This window comes from Mytilus galloprovincialis, chromosome 2 (assembly GCF_965363235.1).
Source record: "Mytilus galloprovincialis chromosome 2, xbMytGall1.hap1.1, whole genome shotgun sequence".
Lineage (NCBI taxonomy): Eukaryota > Metazoa > Mollusca > Bivalvia > Mytilida > Mytilidae > Mytilus > Mytilus galloprovincialis.
Window position 1 is genome coordinate 41,448,432 of NC_134839.1, and position 14,880 is coordinate 41,463,311.

Sequence of the window (14,880 nt, forward strand, 5' to 3'; positions counted from 1 at the left end):
ACACAAAGATAACTTACGTTTCAATCACGGAATCAAAACAACGTCTTGCCTCAAGACCGGAAATAGCCGTTAAGGACAATAATCCAATTGTTGTTCAGTCTAACGACAAAAACTTTCATTCGAATGCCAAGGTCGCTAAATCGCATTCAATACAATCCCTTGAATGTACAGGACCTAGTACCAAGCCTGGTAAACTCACAAATTCATCTAAAGGGACATCACTCGCGTCACTAAAAGCAAAATCTGTGACTTCTATAGAAAAATCTATAGATAAAGAAAGTTTCAATCCGAAATCAACAGAACCTAAAGTTCATGGATAGGAAATCAATAGCATTCACAAACCTATTCCGAAAGAAGGACCTATTGCCAATCTCAATCTGCCATTGCATGAGCAACGTCTACTACGAGAAGGAAGCAGTATTGCCAAATCTGACTTGAATATAAGTGAAAAGGAACCAGTAGTCTTATCTGGACATCGTCACAGAGTAACACCTTTTCTTGGACATTACTACGACAAAATCAAACATAGAGGACGCCACTCTATAGATAGAGCGACTAGATCTGCAGGATTGAACGTTATGACGAAACGCCTAATTTCGTCTGATACACAAAAGAATGTGACAATTCGCCAAAACGGACAAGTACCAACTACTTACACTCGTCATGATTATTGGAGGACCATCTTCGATCGTCATCGCCGTCTAACAACGTTAGAGAAAACAGTTCATATAATTGATACAGCAGAAGTGGATCATTCTACAGAACACAACAATGTCGTCCGAGACACCCTTTATCCAAAGGACAAGAAACTGTGCCAACCCAGTTTCCCGTGGAATGTATACATTCAGGAACCTTTATAGTGAAAAGTCGTTCAGACCTGATATTTCTCACACGACAAATAGTGGATAATTCACCTGTATATATTTAATTTATATTTGGATTTATTCATTTATCTAGATCTTATGTTCATATGCGATTAATTTATGGAATAGTGATATCAGATAGACATCAGACGGGGAGTATTCTGTTACACCTTTCCTCAATTTGTGTATTTCCTTCGATTATATTCTTAATCTGTTTATGTGTTCCAGTCTAGGAGGATTATTCATCTTTAACCTTATAAGAACATTAAAACATCGTATCATCGCTACCTTTCCCCTGCTCACACAAATCTCAAACTGAACATTGCAAGGTCATACCAGTTCTGGAGAACTTTTCAAAGGACAAACGTCATCTAGGACACAATTCGTGGCTAACCACAGAGTGAGTTAATTCTACAACATTGTATTTGAACCCTTCAAATTGCTCCCTATATATTTGAACCTTTTCTCTGTGAAATACCTGGAATTTATCTGTTCTTGAAAGTACAACATTTTCTCGCATTCAACAGACTGTGCTATCAATTACCTTTGACATTTCGTTATAATAACATTAATTGAACACATTGTAAAATTGTATTTTATTTATATTTTTCAGCTTTTTACCATTTGTTAGATTGGTTTGAGAATAAATTATCAGCACCTGATAGTCTTGTTGCTTGAGCCCAATCGTCGGTTAAACTTAATGGTCAGGCCATTACACATAAACTACAAGGTTCTTATTGCTTACAAACAAACATTAAAGTGTTTTCAATTACATGAAGATACTATGTATCTGCTTATTTGGATCATGTACAGTAAAGACTCCTGTCCAAAGCAAACTTCACATCTGTTTTCAAGTTCTAGATTTTCAAATTTTCAAAATGTTGAAAATTAACATCCCTGATCACTAATTTCAGAATGTAAAACAGCCATCTTAGAAACACGTGTCATGTACAGTTGACGCTTCCTGCCACTGCGATATTTAGTTCTCAAATCCGTATTTACTTTGCTACATAGCGTGGAAAAACGATTTTCTAGCCTTGCACAGTTTAGCAGTTGATACACATGGAGCTGGGCATTTATAATGTCAACATAAGAAAAGGCGGGAAAATTGATCTTTGCCTTTTCCAGTTCTTTAACAAATGAACTGGTCAGGTCAAGTGTTATGCACAACTGTTGATTTTCTGCAAATTTCTTAGAAATGCCCGGATAATGAGAACCAGTATGTAACATATGTTCAAACTTGTCAATTTTAGGACGAACTTCTTCAGACATTTTGGCTACATTTCTCTCTTCTGCGCTAATGTCTACTTCCATAACAACTTCGACTGGAGTCTGCATGACGAAAAGTATAGCTAATAACCTCTACCTGCTTTATTAATGTTATAAATCCAATGTTCACTGAGTGGCAATTAAACCAGTAAATATCCGTAAACCAAAGTCAACAAGTGTTTGTTCTGTTCCTGTGTTTGAGTCTTGTTTTGGTTGTTCTTTGTAGCCTTTCCACTTCACCAACTAATGTACCCCTGAAAATGAAAATTAGATGACTTTTTTGTATTACATATATATTGCTATGGAGATAAAATTTAAAATATTGACATAATAATAAAAAAAAGGATATGATGACACAAAATGTGTACAGACACAGCAAAACAAAATAAAGACATGTTCTAAATCTCATATATAGTCAGTCAGTCCTTCAACACAGAGCAAAATACTTATACCCAACTGCAAGAAAGGTAGCTTCCCCTAGCAACGGCTTGATCGTAATTATTCGCTATTAACTTTTTTATGGAATTTGTATCTTTGTAAACGTATGTTTTAATCAAAGAGCAACTAATGCTCTGAGGGATACGATTGCCATAGTTGACACATGTATAGCAGTTCTGCCAACTTTTCATTAAGCAAATGCGTGAGATTTGGCCAAAATCGAAAAGATCTAAGAGGAAAAAAATAGATCCAAGGATACTGCCGCAAAAAAGCATGAACATGCGTGAGTCTCGCGCATTTTTGGCAGCCCTGGTACAGCTTGATAGTATTATATTCAAAACTAATTTGACTGCACATGCAAAATGTAATAATCTGAATAATCACTCAACTTTAAAAATAGCCAATCCCAGATACAATTGTATGAGCAATGTACTTATTGTGTTTTATTTTTGTACTATCAATTCCAAGTTTACTTTCCACAGCAGTCACTGAGAGTTAGAGTAGGTATTTCACTTCGTATCTTATCACCGTTAATTCTAGGAGTAGTCCGAGATTACTCTGACGTCCAACGGCTGTTTTGCCAGACAAGCTGGGGCCGTGGGACGTCAGAGCTTGTCCCATATCAAAAAGTGGATACTTGCCCACCCAAAATAGATGCGCTGCTTCGTCGCTTCAGGTGCCGATTGAGGGCCTTGGAATTATATAAATCGGGCATCAATCTGTTCATTTTTCATTTATCTCTACATTTATGTAAGTTTCACCTACCTGCCAACCTTTATTTTTCCATATTTTAACAGTTTTCACAGAGACCCATCTATTTCTGCATTTAGACTTTCACTTTCAAATGGACGTCAAGTTACGAGAGAGTTCGTGGCGTCGAGACTCAAATATGCAAATATTTATATTTTTTCAACTCCTATAAAGGCGATCGATGTTTAACATTTAAGAGCCAACCACGATTTTTCAACTCCTTTACAGGAGATCGGTATTAAGCATTTAGTTCCGACCACGATAACAATCGGAAGCTCTCGGACATTTAGATAACTTGCATCCTAAATGAACGAGGTGTTACATTATGATCATTTGCACTGTTTTCTCGTAGTCACGTGATAATCTTTGAAAATGAAAGTCAAAATACAGGAATCGATGTGACCCCCCTCCCCCTTTCCTCCGATGTTTTTTTTTTTTTTTTAATTATAAAAATCAATAAATGCTTAATATATTAACACTAGTACTTCGTTTTTAATTATAAAAATCAATAAATGCTTAATATATTAACACTAGTACTTCGTCTTCATAAATAATAACTGGAGAATATTCAAATGATGGTGAATAATACTTTAAAGATGATGGTTATCCCTTTTGACAAATACAAAACGTTTCCAACTCAACGACAAAAATAATCAAAAGACATCTAAAGAGCACCAAATAATGAAGAAAGGTGTTTCTACAACATTGCAAGTTCTATTTGAAGTTGTGCATCAATAAAACAGAAACAATCAAATATACCTGCATCTCCAATACACAAGAATGTATTTCTAGCAATTTCATGGGGCGACCTACGTTTGCGCGAACATATCTGGTATTAAGGTTCCACTAAAGTCAAAATATATAACACGTGGTTCCACAATAAAGTGCACAAGTGAATTAAATAAAACAATCATAAAATTCGTGTTTACATGATCATAGCTAAAAACAATGTAATTATAAGTATTGAATGCTTCTTTTTGTAACTTCATAGGGTTGTAAAAGCGTTGACCGTGCGCACATTTTTAGAATGAAGCGCTTCATACAAAATGTACTTCGGTCAACGCTTTTACACCCCAATGAAGTTACAAAAAGAAGCATTCAATTCTTAAATGAAGTCCTACACTATGGGAATATGTGTTCATTTAAACATACTTATATTTTAACATATACACACTGTGAAAATTGTAATTCTAATATTACGTGCTTCTTTCGCTTTGTAAACAACACCGTGTGAAAATTCTCGAAATATCTATACTTAGGCTCGCGCAGTCTCAGAGATATACATAATAATAGATTTTTGTCAGCTAATGTTCCTTGACACAGATAACAACGAGAAAACCTTGTATAAATGACCAAGATCAAAGAGTCTGAGCTATGTTTGCTGTTAATAAAATACAAGTTGAGTAAAATGTCATTTATTCAGAAATTAATTTAAAATGCAACTTACATCTTAACAATTATAATAGTACTGCATAAATGACAATGACTTTAATAAGCAAAGGTGGGGTTGAAAAAGTGCCACAAATCCCAAGAGGTGTCCTTGTTGACTTAAACTAACCAACAAATTTGCAGAAATGAAACTTTTGGTGAAAGAGAAATATATGTAGATCATGTTGAGCCAAAATTTACTTGTCTATGAGTTTACATTAAAAATTGAGGATTAATGCGCTCCATAGTATACTAATTTCAGATTTCCAGAAAACCAGGTATTTTTTTTGGAGTACCTCTGTTTGAAGGTCAGTTATTTTGTTAGAAGGCTTTAAAGGTATGGTGAAAATTGGCATGTAGAAAGCTGATACATGTACAATTAAGGATATACCTGGTTTCTATGAAGTTAAACTTAAGGTAAAATATTTAGAAAGCTGTGAAAATTGCAAAATTTGGTTGAACAGGTAGGGATTTTTAATTGGTGGTCTGACACCTTGAACCTATTTGCAAACGCTTTGTCGATTTGATTGTATTAGAAATTGTAATAAAACAAAAGACAAAAGAACTTTTATTCTTATTCGGGTGCATAATAAAAAGAATTAAAATATACTGCAACTCGTTGTGTTTATTTCCTAAATATAATAACACGGCTATATTTTGTGCAATGTCAATTTCATCATGGAATACTTTCTCCATGATCAGGGGTTCATTAAGGGATGGAAATAAGCTTGATATTTATGTTACGATTTTAATAGCTATCAATATACTAATTTAAGTTGCAGTATGAAAACAATATTTAGTCAATGTCACAAAAATATAAACCATTTTGTAACCATCGAAGTTCGTATGATATTGTATTAAAATGGAATTATGGGGTAGGTTTTGTTTTATATTCTATTGCACTATTCGCATATTAACTATTCAGCGAGTCAACATTGCAGCTCCGACGATCGTATTAAACGAGATGTCAATTTTGGATTTTACGGTAGCTTACATGTAAATTTAAAATCGCAAATATTGGGTTTGAGAATTTAACATATTTTTTCTAGCGGTTATTAACGAAATAATCAATGTAAGCTAACGAATTATGAGAATATTTGAGATTTATCTAACAAGGAGTAAAAAGGAACAGCTGCACACACGGCTCGCTTCAGTATTTTAATGAACTTATTTGTCCTATTAGAATCGAATAATTCATGGAAGCCAAAGATTTGTTGTAAATTTACACATGGCCTGGGCCGTGATATTCGTTAATTTTATCCCTCGCTAACGCTCAGGATAAAAATTGAATATCACGGCCAAGGCCATGTTTAAATTTTCAACAAATCTATGGCTTCCATGAATTATTTCTTAAATAAACTTGATTTTTTTATGTTGTAGCCAAACCGGTTTTGGGGGTGAACACTAAATTTTCCAAAACATCTGGAGGCCTGTGAGATGACTTAATTTGTATAAAATTGGTATAGACGAATACTGTTTCATGTAATGCGGTACAAGCTAGTGTTTATTTGTCAAATGAATATGTTTCAATGCCATTTTTTTCCAATTTCTGTATTGTACCTTTGATATTCTTTCACTTAGATACACGAAATTAACTGAAACTCGTAAATCAATACATTTTCTTAAAAATCAACACTTAGTCTAGCTTGTGCTGCATTATATGTTACCATTCAATGCAGCGAGAATTCCCGCACCCGTAGGTGTCCTTCAGCTGGCCTCTAAAAATATGTATACTAGTACAGTGATAATGGACGTCATACTAATTTCCAAATTGTACACAAGAAACTAAAATTAAAAATCATACAAGACGAACAAAGGCCAGAGGCTCCTGACTTGGGACAGGTGCAAAATTGCGGCGGGGTTAAATATGTTTATGAGATCTCAACCCTCCCCCTATACCTCTAGCCAATGTAGAAAAGTAAACGCATAACAATACGCACATTAAAATTCAGTTCAAGAGAAGTCCGATTCCGATGTCAAAAGATGTATTAAACAAAAGAAAATAAATAAAATGACAATAATACATAAATAACAACAGACTATTAGTAGTTAACTGACATGCCAGCTCCAGACCTCAATTAAACTTATTGAAAGATTATGTCTTCATCATATGAATATCAGGCACAATCCCTCCCGTTAGGGGTTTAGTATCATACTATCATAAGATATATGAGAAGAACATAACCCATGTCATGCCAATAACTGTTTTTTTTTTTTTTTTAAATAAATGTGTTTAGTTCCGATGCAAAGACCCTATAAGTGAATCAATATTAAAGCCAAAACATGCAATCTTTAATGACCTGACAACAGTATCGTAACTATATCCCTTCTTAATAAGTCTATTTAAAGGTTTTGTAAGCTTTTGAGGTGAATACTGACATTTTTGTGCTTTGTAAAGAATATTACCATAAAAGATTGGATGTGAAATACCTAAACGTATTAGATATCTGCATGTTGAGTTATATTTACGAATTATTGCCTTATACCGGTGATAAAATTTAGTAAATGTTTTGACCAGTTTGTGATATCGAAAACCCTGGTGTAATAATTTTTCAGTAATACATAAATTTCTCTCGCTCAAATCTAATACGTTGTTACATACACGAGCGAATCTTACAAGTTGAGATATATAAACACCATAAGATGGTGACAAGGAAACGTCACCATCTAAAAATGGATAATTAACGATAGGAAATGAAAAATCATCTCTTTTATCATAAATTTTTGTATTAAGCTTCCCGTTAATGATATAGATATCAAGATCGAGGAAAGGGCAGTGGTCATTGTTAGTATTAATTTAGCTTTATTTAAAGTAAGTTCAACAGGATAAATTTCTTTAGTATACATACTGAAGTCGTCATTATTGAGAGTCAATATATCATCGAAATATCTTAAAGTATTGTTAAATTTTTGTATCAAATGTTGTTTCGATGGGTCTTTGTTAATTTTAGTCATAAATTGTAACTCATAACAATACAAAAACAGGTCCGCAATAAGTGGTGCACAGTTAGTTCCCATTGGAATTCCAATAACTTGACGATATACGGAATCTCCAAAGCGAACAAAAATGTTATCAAGTAAAAATTCAAGCGCATATTTAGTTTCAAAGCATGTCCAATTGACATAGCTCTTTTGTTTATTGCTATTAAAAAAATGACTTAAAAGAGTTTGAACATATATACTCGCATTCTGACTTTTTAAATGCCCAGTTTGTGATTTTTTTCTTAATTAGAATATGAGGCAAAGTGGTATAAAGGGTAGAAAAATCTAAACTTATTCATACCAATTTTTAAACAAATTAAGTCATCTTGCAAGCCTCCAGATTGTGTTACTATAAAAATCCTTGGTGGAAACGTAGTTACTTTTGAACGGGTAATTTGGCGCCAAAGTAATGGGTTGAATGGGCAAACGTACGTTACCGTACGGTAACGCGGTGTTTACATTTTTATAGATATTTTTGTATTTCATCAAGAATATAGAATACAAATCCTTTCTTTTTACTTACATAATTATTATTAAGAAATAACTTCATGTTTGATAAGATCAACTTAAATTTTATAATAAAAAAAGATCTATTCCATTTCAACAGAGACATTTGGTCCAAACAATGGTACAACTTATAATTGGTATTTTGACTTTGTACAAAAACTAAATGTACTTGTGGAGGTTCTGGTAACGTTCTGAACATGTTTAAACTAGAGCGATTACAAAATTTGACTAAAGTTCACTTATAATTTGTACAAGAATTTATATCGTGGATTTTGTATAAAAGAAAAAAAACATTGATCAATACAATACACCTTATTTCATAAATACCTAGATGGAGACAGGAAATGTAATAGATACATGCATGTCAGCATAATAAAATTGGCCCCAATGACAATTAATTCTTTAAGACTAGTATAATAAAAAAAATGATCCAAGTTACAAGTCGATAGCATTATAGAAATTGGCCCAATTAAGTGACAATCAGAATGACACTGACGCTGAAAGTTTAGAAACACCAATCATGTGTGTCTCGAAACGAGTCATGACTGACCAAAATATCCAAGCCAATATCTAACAAATATAACGAAAAACAGAAATTATCAGAAATTTACGAGGGGGGAGGGGGGGGTGATGTCATTTCACAAATTTTTCAGTATGATGCGGCATCATGCCCCAACTGATCCTCGAAAAATCAAATATAGGACAGAAAGTCACAGGATAATAAGTCACGTACAAAAAGTCACAATTCAGTTTTGTCATTATTTTTCTTTGAGTTTTGAGATTATTTTTCTTTGAACAAGAAAGCACTCATTTAAAAAATATATTTCTGTTTTTCCTTCAAACTATCATATACAAATAAACTTTGTAATTTTAAAAATCAATATTGATCAAATAATTGTTATGAAAACATAATGTCTAAGAGGCAGGCTTAACTCTTAAATGGCTTCATGGTACCAAGAAATATATGCTTTGCACGATTAAAATTTGATGCATTTTCCTTATCAAGGCTTCTGAAAATTTCCTCCACCTAGAAATGAATATATGTTATAAAAAGAAAATATTTCAAGATCTTTTTCTTATATATTCAAACATATATCATCAAACTATTTACGACTTCTTTTCCTATCAAATTCGTGTCTGTGTCTGTGACTTACTGTCCGTGTACCGAAATGTCTTATGTGTTATTATTGAATCTGGAGAATAAAATTGAGAAAGGAAATGGGGAATGTGTATAAGCGGCAACAACCCGAACATAGAGAAGACAACAGCCGAAGGTCACCAATGGAGAATCCGGGTCCGTTCGCCCTGATTCTCGTTCGCCCTGGTATCTGTTGGCCCTGATTCCTGTTCGCCCAGGGTCCATTCGCCCTGAATTTTTCTAATTGTTCTAATTTCCTAACTTTAAGTATTTGAAAAAAAATATGTTTTAATTTAAAGTTTGTTGAAAAATTGACAGAATATTTATATTCCCGCAATCAATTTATCATTTTCCCTTTGATTTACAGAGTAGAATACTGGAATACAATGTATTTCTGTTTATTGATGACTACTCTCAGAGTAATATACTAAATGAACTTGTAAACAAACATGTTTCATGATTTACAGTTCTTACATCTTTGTTTTTATTAATTTCAAGCTGAATATTTTATCAAAACAAAACGTTTGATTTTTATTAATAATCCATCAAAAGACAAGTATCAAAATAATCAGTGATCCGAATTATTTTGTCACTGAACAATTATAATGATCCTAAACAAGCCATAAACTTTTAAATATTTCGCTGTTTCCATAAATTTCAAGAATATATACCATAGAAATATCTGAATAAGTTTATTCAACTTGAAAAAAAATCAATGCCCTGAATATTAATATTTTTTTAGTAGGGCAAACGGACTCTATGGGCGAACGAACTCAGGTCTTCAATGTAGCGAGAAACTCCCGCACCCGTAGGTGTCCTTCAGCTGGCCCCTTAAAAATATGTATACTAGTACAGTGATAATGGACGTCGTACTTAACTCCGAATTATAATACACAAGAAACTAAAAAATCATACAAGACTAACAAAGGCCAGAGGCTCCTGACTTGGGACAGGTGCAAAATTGCGACGGGGTTAAACATGTTTATGAGTTCTCAACCCTCTCCCTATACCTCTAGCCAATGTAGAAAAGTAAAAGCATAACAATACGCACATTAAAATTCAGTTCAAGAGAAGTCCAAGTCCGATGTCAGAAGTTGTAACAAAAGAAAATAAATAAAATGACAATAATACATAACTACTAGCAGTTAACTGACATGTATATGTGGTTTCGTATATGTACCGAATTTAAATAGGTAATATGTCGTGAAATGAAACTAAAGCTGGAACAGACACATCTGTATTCGCAGTGCTCAGCGATCAATGAGCATCATCTTTTGCTACTAAAACTAGTTAAAAAAAACTTTCAAAAACTGCTGGATAGGAGTGTCAACATGTAAATGCATATTTCCAATCTCATTGTAAAAAACAATACAAATGTGCAATTCCCGGTGCATTGACTTTTTTTTTGTATTTTGTAAATAAAGTTTCTTGTGTGGTCATTTGAATAAACAATCTATGGTGTGTTTCAGTGCTGCTTTTTTTTATAACAAAATCCATATGTTAATTATTGTACAAGTTATAAGCCAGTTATAATTTCTACAAGTACTTTTTGTACAATCATGATAGGCATATATGTAGTACATGAATTATTAAAATTGTACAAAGTCAAAGTACAAATTATAATTTGGACAATTTTATGTATACATGTAGCTTGAAAGTTTTTTGTTTATATTCTGTACTAGAGTTTAAAGAAAATTAAGGAAAAATAAAACTTTTGAACACATCCTACCTTATATGGTTTGAGTTTCTTGGACGCAAGTCTTTCAACCAGGTACTCTGTAGGTAATATTTCGGAAAGTTCTGTTTTTGTCTTCACTTCGCTTTATGTCCGAATATTCAGTTGTGAGATCGGATAGTATGCATATATATACATATTTATAGATTTTGATGTTTGTACCCGTAGACAGGAAATGCCACCGTCAACTCCACATGAAGCCATAATTGTTTATTACCTGTCATATACCTCAAATCGAAAAATTACCCTTAAATGAGACTCGTGTCAATGTGAGATCGTCCCAATTACCATATATTAAAACTGCAGGAAAACAACAGGATTTGACACTTAACAATGTCATCTGGAGTACAACTAAATTTTACAAATAAAAGTAAATTTACAAAATTTCAATAAAGCATCCCGACAGTAATTCTAGAAGCTTTTTTTTATTATTGTTTTTTTATATTTATTTGATTACTTTTTATGCCCCACCTACGATAGTAGAGGGTCATTATGTTTTCCGGTCTGTGCGTCCGTTCGTCCGTCGTACCGTTAGTTTTTCCGTGCGTACGTTAGTCCCGCTTCAGGTTAACGTATTTGGTTAAGGTAGTTTTTGATGAAGTTGAAGTCCAATCAACTTGAAACTTAGTACACATGTTCCCAATGATATGATCTTTCTAATTGTAATGCCAATTAAAGTTTTTACCCCAATTTCACGGTCCACCGAACAAAGAAAAAGATAGTGTGAAGCTCAGTTCAAAGTTTTGATTAAAGTTTTTGGTCAAGGTAGTTTTTGATGAAGCTGAAGTCCAATCAACTTGAAACTTGGTACACATGTTCCCTATGGTATGATCTTCCTAATTTTAAGGCCAAATTAAAGTTTTAACCCCAAATTCACGGTCCGCTGAACATGTAAAATGATAGTGCGAGTGGGGCATTTGTGTACTATAGACTCATTCTTGGTTTTTTTTTATAATTTTCTTTGATTTTTCTAGTAGTTATTTTATCTTTCAAATGTTTGCTCATTTTTACTTTTTATTTATATTGGATTTTATATTTGTCACTCAAAATTATATCAATTATCTCATGAGTTAAATCCAAAGCCAACAGTACGAGGGCTTTATAGACAGTCAAGTTCGTTAAAATTTTTTAAAAAAAACATAAGTACCTAAAACCTGGGAACAGTATATCTAACATAATATATATGTTCCTGCTAAAACTGAACACAAAGGATATACTGACTTTGAAGTAATGTCTGTGTTGCTTGAATTTTGTTTCACTCGTTTCCCTTTTGAAATCCTTTCGTTTTAATTTCCTTATTAATTTTATTGTCATTTAAGCTATTTCAAATTAAACATATCATTCTTTTAAAATAACCTGGAAAAAATAGTTCTGTATTTTATAACTTATAAAAAGTTTTAATTAAGGTAACACGATACCGAATGGCATATCTCCCGATTTCCAAAATTTTTGGCACACGTATTCTTTTAATTGAGTTACATCGGAATATCTAATAAAAAATGGGGGTCACCATTTTTGTTTTCTTTGAAATTTCGTAGGAAAACGTCAGTTTTGGTGACAAATTTAGAATGTAGGACAGAAAGTCACAGGACAAAAAGTCACGGACAAAAAGTCACGGACAAAAAGTCACAGGACAAAAAGTCACAATTCATTTTTTTCTGATTATTTTCTTTGAATAAAAAATGCTTATTTTTACAAAAACATTTTTGTATTTTTCTTGAAGTATTGTATATTAACCAACTTTGTAAGCAAAATTTATCAAAAAAATATCAAAGATGATCAAATAATTGTTAAGAAAACAAAATGTCAATGTAGATGGCTTCATGGTGTCAAGAAATATGTCCTTTGCATAATTAAAAAATAAAATCTTCATTTTTCAAGTAAAATGATAAATTTAATTGAATTTAATACGAATATATGTATTAAAAAGTAAACATTTCAAGATATTTCTCTTATATATTCCAACAATTGTCAAAAAATTATTTGTGACTTTTTGTCCTGTGACTTTTTGTCCTATCAAATTTGTGACTTTATGTCCTGTGACTTTTTGTCCTGTGACTTTCTGTCCGTTTACCCAAATTTACATAGGTATATAGGGGAAATGCCTTTTTTTCGGCCAACTTTTTACAATTTTCCAATGGATGGTTAGGTTCTTATATACGGAGGAAAACAAAAAACTAACATAATATCGAGGATTGTATACTCACGGTGGGTATGGTTGTCCTGCGAGAGAACGTTCTGTGCTGGTGATTCGGTCCTGACGGGTGCTGGTGATCAATGAAAAAATGTAAACAAAGACGAAAATGATGATTTTTGACGTTTTCACTCATAAAAAATTGAAGAAAACAGTTGAGACTTTTCAATTTTGTTTCTTATGGGTTCATATGTAAACCATTAAAAAGTTGACCCTCTAAACTGTTTCAGTAAGCGTAACACAAAAATGCTCATTTTCATAAAATCTAGAACTGAAAAAATAAAACACAAATGCTCATAGAGTCCGCTTCCTATACCGCAATCCACACGACAAAACTATTTTGTGAAAAAACATTGCAATTTATTAAAATTTAGCATTTTCTCAATTTATTCATGTCCTGATACTGTGCTGGTGGGTCCTGTCATTGTGTTGGTGGGTCCTGATACGGTGCTGGTGATTTTGGATAAGAAGTTGGTCATATTTGAAACAAATGTTACAAAATCAATAAAATTGGGCAGATAATTGTTGTCAATAGGATCTATGACTCCTATTTTAGCTCTTGTGCATCCATTTGGCTGTTTAATATGTGTTTTAAAATAATCGTAACTTGTATTACATAATTACATAAAAGGGCAACCCTGCTGCCTTTCATAGCTTTATCCATATACATATATTAATAGATAAACAAAAGGCTGCAACTGGTATTTTTGTATTTAAAATGATTCGTTGTAACGAAATATTTGTGGTGAATGGAAACTGTGAGGGTCAAAATCTTAAATTGCTTATAAATGTTGCTGGACCCAGTTTCGTTATCTGATCTGAATTTTCTGAAATGTGTAAGGTAGATAGACATTGGCCTTTTGATTTTTTTTACTCGGTAGGTTTTGCCCTAATTGCTTGAACTTTTGCAATATTAAAGCCGATTTCAATGAGTGTGTAGACAAAGGGAATATCTTTGGTTATCTTGCTTGCTGAACAGAAAAGTCATTGTTAGGTTATGTAAACTTTACGAGTAGACTAGTCCGACAAAGGACACATCTTTCTGTATGTAGGACCAGGCTACTTCGAAAGGAGGGTAGTATACCTTACCTAACAATGAATTCACGGTTTAGCTAACAAGCAAGCTAACCAATTTGAAAGATATTACCTTTGCCTACATACTCAATGGAATCGGCTGTAACTAAAAACTCGAATACATTTTAACAGACAGTGGTCATATTTGTTGATGAATATCGTTTTTCCTAGATTCACTCTTGAAAAATCATTTGGTAACATTTGGTCAAGTAATTTCAGAAAAGATCTTTTTGTAATTGCGGACGCCAAGACAATACATGAACCTCACACGACCCCTCGACACAGGTGAGCTTATATATGATCTTATAGCGATTCGGGTTAATAACCAGTTGAAAGTAAGCCAGTTTTTTGTGTGTGTAGATTTGTATTGTTTTAAACTGTTATGACCTTTTAAAGTCAAATGTAGGTGTTTAATCTAAGAATTTCTTTTTTTGTAAACTTATATACTTGTTTTATACTCAATTGGTAGTATGAAGCTACGAGATATTTGAAATATTTGAAA

At 32.8% G+C, this 14,880-nt stretch overlaps 1 protein-coding gene and 1 long non-coding RNA gene across 2 annotated transcripts in view; both read right to left on the minus strand.

Annotated features, from left to right (window-relative positions):
- LOC143063610 (L-proline trans-4-hydroxylase-like) overlaps nt 1–14,880 on the minus strand; it is a 40,328-nt gene that overhangs the window by 15,350 nt on the left and 10,098 nt on the right. The window lies entirely within an intron of this gene.
- LOC143063611 (uncharacterized) lies at nt 1,580–11,406 on the minus strand. Its single transcript, XR_012975061.1, has 2 exons — nt 11,105–11,406; nt 1,580–2,386 (listed from the first exon to the last, which is right to left on the minus strand). It is a non-coding gene; the product is annotated as an uncharacterized LOC143063611 (long non-coding RNA).